A 5,282-nucleotide genomic window follows, 5' to 3' on the forward strand; every position below is an offset into this window, starting at 1 on the left:
TCTTGTCGGACGGGGACAGTTCTTTGATTTGAAGCTTCTAAGTTAATTATTGGAGTTCCTTCGAACACCTCTGTTCTTCGTGAGGGGCCTACATCCCTAGTAGCCGTCCTAGATGATGGAACTATGTCTTGTACACGTTCTAAAATGGGCCTCTCTTCTTGATTCGAAGGCTGTTTGTCTTTCCTTTTGGGTGGCGTTACTCCCATGAATTCTGCCATTCGATTCATCTGAGATGATATCTTTTGGAAAGTCTCCATGTTTTCTCTATTCGTGGTAGTAACATTTGCCATTAGTGGGCTTAAAACTGAAGTCAATTCTCTGGCCAAAACCCCTACCATATCATGGTTGCTTGCATCCATTTCTTGTCGAAATGCTGCTTGGTTATTTGTGGTAAAGTGAGGCATCTGGGCAGAGAAACCAGTGTTATGTGCACTTCGACCCACTGAACTAACATTTGGTGAAAATGTCGCATTGTTAGTTGGGGCATATATATGTCCTGCCCCTCGTACGCCTGTTCCATGTGGGTATGGCATTCCGTATGGATTATTTGGTCTCCATTCGAAAGCGGAGTTCGTGCCTTGACCAAATAAATTGTTTGCAGCATTTGTCGAGGCAAACAATACGTCCTCTGCGCTTGTGGATGAGGGTGCGGTTGTCGACACTGAAACTGGAACAGTCCCTGAGGGTGCTGTATTATTTTCAGGCATAGTCTGGGAATTATCTGCAGGTCTCGATCCATTTGGACCCGTTGCATCTCGTGCTTCTTGAGTAGAAGTCGAATTTGCCGCTCCTGATCCTGAACCTTGTGGGGGATCTTGATTACCCCCTGCACTGGCCGTAACGACCATTTTCCTGTTGTACCTTCGTTTGGGAATCGGTTGTGCACTGTTCTTTAATTTACCGTTCCTAAGGTTCATACAAGATCTTGATATTGTCTAGACAAAAATAAAGCAATTGATTAAAACAATCTGCTTGACACTGTCCCACTGGGCGTGCCAATTTGTTTACGGTGATTTCCGGTAAACAACCGCTAGTCTTCCAAACTATAATAAATATGATTTGGTTACTTGCAGGATCGACTAGATTGATCCTAGGACACATAGTCAAGAAGATTGTTATCAATGTTTGTTCGAACCATATTCATTATTTGTCTTCTTCAATAAGCGTTGTTCGATTTACAGGACAAATAGTCTTGACAATCACTTTGTTATATATAAATGTGACTTCAACGAAGTGACATGACATAAAAAATTAAATGGACAATTGAAACGTAAAGAATCTTAAATTGCAAAAATATATAAGATTTTGAAAGTAAATAGCATGAAAGTAATTCGAAAGTAAATGACGTTAAAGTAAAGATGCAGAAACGTAAATGGCAAGAAGTAAACGAAATGCAGTAATTCTGAAAGATAAAAAAACAAGAAGATAATACACATGTATTAAAATGGTGGTGTCATACGTACATTTTCTCAGCGAACTCTTTCTCTTAACGCTTGATACTTGAGTAAATATGTGAGTGATTTGTACAAAATGAACACACAGAATCCTAACACTAAGACTCCTATTTATACTAGTTTCGACCTTAACGGTCCTACACTAATCTGCTGCCACGTTTCTCATCAGAACTTCCAGCGAAGCCATCTGTTGTTGAACGGTTACGAAACCGTCTTCGAATTTCAAATCTTCCCGCCTAAGTCCATCTTCGACGCGTGGCAGTGTATTAAACAAACACTACTAAAAAAACACGCTAAGTAGTAATACTTGAATACACATTCTATGAATTTTGTCTAAGTCCCGAAGACATATGCTTTCATTAATCTTTCAGCGTTCACTTATCTTCATCGAACTTAGAAGTCTTTATTTTTCGAAGCATGACCATCAGTAGCCATTCTTTTACTTTTTAAGGGATGGCCATCAGTAACCATCTTTCCTTCGATTCTCAACTCCTTCGAAGGATAAACAACATAAAACGAAATCTTCAGCTAACACCCCCTTAAGTGGAAGAAGAAACTTTTCACAAAGCACAAGAAAACCAACCTGGACTTAGACTTAAACTATCCAAGTTCACCACATTACAAAATCATGCAGCAGAAGCAACAGAGATAACTCAGAGCATAGTAGCCAATGTTTTTCATAAACCTCAATATTCAAGATGGTAGAACATCATGTACTTATCAACATAAGAAAAGTAACAGCAACACCAACAGTAGCAACAATAACAATTAACACTAGCTCTCCCTAAATAGTTGCATACAGCAAGCAACTAACTGGACTTTTAATTAACATTAACATGTCAAAACATGTGACATGCAACAATATTTACTCCTGAACAAATAAAAACAATACTAATCATACTGATAACAATAAGCATACTATACTCCCCATTTTTAGCCAAAAATTTAAATAAATACTATTAAAATTCTAAAATGAATTTAGTTTATTATAAAAAAGTATTTTTTTTTTATAAAGTCAGTGTTTTAAAAATTGGACCGAACCGACCGGTCAAACCGGTTGGACCGAGAACTGGAAGGGTCACTGGTCTGGTCTGATTGTTGGATCGGATATGCTATCGAACCGCTGAGAACTGGCTAAAACCAGAAAAAATTGGTGAACCGACAGTTTTATAAAATCGGCTGTTCTAATGCATGTGTTTTTTCTCATACAAAACAATGTCGTTTTCATGATTTTTTTTATAAAAAATATAATTAGACTTTATTTAAATTTATATTTTGTATTGTTTTGTTGTGAGTGATAATTATATTTAGAATTTAAATGTAAAGAATAAACATGTGAAATTATGATATTTTGAAATTTTAAAATTTTGTAGGTGTTGTGATATTTTTTAGAGGTTGAGTCATCCGGTTCGATCGATTTAATAAAAATATAGTATTGCAATAGAGACTGATTTATTCAACTGAGTTATCCGATTTAATCCGACTTAGTCATGCGGTTCGACCAGTAACCCAGTGGTTCGACCAATGAACCACTAACCCGATACCCTCATCGATTTGATGACCGACCCGATTTTTAAAATACTGAATTCCATGAAAACATATCCATTAATTATTCTTTTGATGATAAGGTTTAAGAAAATTATAGAGGTTGGAAAACAGAGTTAAAAAGATAACTTGATGTGTATCTACCCAAGACTAGTGTAAATCACCCATCAATCTCCTAATTAAATTCAACGTATCTCATACATTATTCTCTCGTTCTTTTGATGATAAAATTTTAGAAAAATTTAGAAATTAGGAAAAAGAGTTAACAAATAACAATTGATCTGTACCTGCCTAAAACCCAGTACAAATACAGCCCCCAACTATGTCATTTTTAAAAATATTATTTCTTTTCCTTTAAAAAATATAATATTATGTCTTTTCCTTTTTTAAAAAAAATAACAACAACGCCTCAGCAACACGCATGTGACACGCATACGACCCCTTTATATAGTAAAAACGAAAGCAGAGTTTTCACAATTTCCTCTTCTCCTTTATACTTTCATTCTAATCAATATCTCTTGATGTAGCTTTCTGCACACATCCATGGCTAAAATTTCACGGTATGATTTTCTTAATTATCATTTTCCTCTCTATCCATTTTTCTAGGCTTTCCATGCGGTTCCTCAAATCTTTCATGCGGATGAGCTATCTTAGTATTTGCGAATCTAGTTGAATCATTCTCATTGCAGGTACAATTGGATCGTTGCGATGATGGCTGAGTTTTGTGACCGCTTGCTTCAGAACATGTTGTTGCGATGAAGACGAGTTCTTGAGTCTTGACCGTTTGGTGCATCCTGCAATCGTGTTGTGAATTTAGTTACATGAGGTTGAAAATTCTGTGACTGTTGTTTGGGGGATGAAGTGGTTCTCAATAATATCTCTGTGAACCGACCTTTTGCCATGATGGGTGCGCTTGCATGGCAGGTCCAAAAGAAAATGAATAAAAAATATTTTGTTGTTTGTGAGAGAGATGTACGCGGGAATTGTCCGGGATCATCTCCTTCTGGTGCTATGCTTTCGTTTTTCTTTAGTGTTCTTCCACTTTTTTTTTTTTTTCTTTTCAGAAAGCAAGTGCTCTTCCATTTATCAAGACTCGTAGCCGAAGATTTATTATTATCTATAGATTTTCTCCGTTTTTGATATAACAAGGTATCATCTATTTTTATTTTTATTTTTATTTTGCTTTATAGTTCTTTGGTTCTTAGGGAGAGGTCCTAGTGAATTGTGGTATGAATATTGATCAAACATTATTTTTACTAGAAATCGAATTCGGTATTTTTCTAAATGCTATCTTTTAAAGGAGCTATTTTATCACTAAAACCCAAGTGTTTGGTTTAGGTATCATCAATCAGTTTATGTTGAACTTCTATATTCTGGAAACAGGTTTAATTAAAACAACAAACTCTGTATTCCCTAAGTATTGTTCTTTGAATGAACTCTTTTACTACCGGAACCCAAGCCCAAGTGCTCGGTTTAGGTATCATCTATAAACGTTTATGTTGAACTTCTATATTCTTTAAACAAGTTTAATTTAAACAAGTAATGCATAATTCGAGAAACTATTTGGATTAATTAATTTTGAGTTTATGGCGAATCTAATTCTAGATAGATTTCAATTGGTATAGATTTCCCTAATTAAATTAAGTTTCGATTACAATTTTGATGGTGTTCTTTATTGCAGATATTGCTGAATGAAGTTTTTCAAATAAATCAAGGTAATAGGTGTTTTGGTATTTCCGCTGAACCTTAATTTGTATTTATGAGATTGTTGAGGTAAATTGTATAATACTCTTTCTTTTATAGGTATTCATCATTCAGTTAATAATGATATTCAATATTACTTCATTATTTTATTTTAATATATTTAAAAAAAATCTATTTATACTAAAGACAATTTAAATATATTTATGGATGTCAAAGAATTTACTTTATTTATTATTAATTGTTTTAGAGGCTTACAAAAATTAAGAAGTGTAATTAATTTTATATAGAAAAAAGAAATTAAGATTGATTTTATAAAATTAACATTCATTAGGGTTATTGAAAAAAATAAACTTGAAGAATTGAAAGAAGAGAGGTTAATAAATATTTAAAAATATAAAAAATATTATTAATACTATTTTTAGTCTTTTTAGGTTTATTAAAAAATTAATGTATCTAGATTACATTTAATTCACTTGTGTTGATTTTTCAATAAATCTAACCGATAAACTTTTTCTTATATTAAAGACCATATGAGGTAATTCATTAATATTCTTAAGTATTTAATTCTCTCTTTTTTCA

At 33.6% G+C, this 5,282-nt stretch overlaps 1 long non-coding RNA gene across 1 annotated transcript; it reads left to right on the forward strand.

Annotated features, from left to right (window-relative positions):
- The first annotated feature begins 2,012 nt into the window (after positions 1-2,012).
- LOC131608238 (uncharacterized) lies at positions 2,013-5,082 on the forward strand. The gene is made up of 3 exons (XR_009285543.1): positions 2,013-3,559; positions 3,689-4,148; positions 4,681-5,082. It is a non-coding gene; the product is annotated as an uncharacterized LOC131608238 (long non-coding RNA).
- Positions 5,083-5,282: the final 200 nt, after the last annotated feature.

Source organism: Vicia villosa, linkage group LG1 (genome assembly GCF_029867415.1).
Source record: "Vicia villosa cultivar HV-30 ecotype Madison, WI linkage group LG1, Vvil1.0, whole genome shotgun sequence".
In the NCBI taxonomy this organism is placed as follows: Eukaryota; Viridiplantae; Streptophyta; class Magnoliopsida; order Fabales; family Fabaceae; genus Vicia; species Vicia villosa.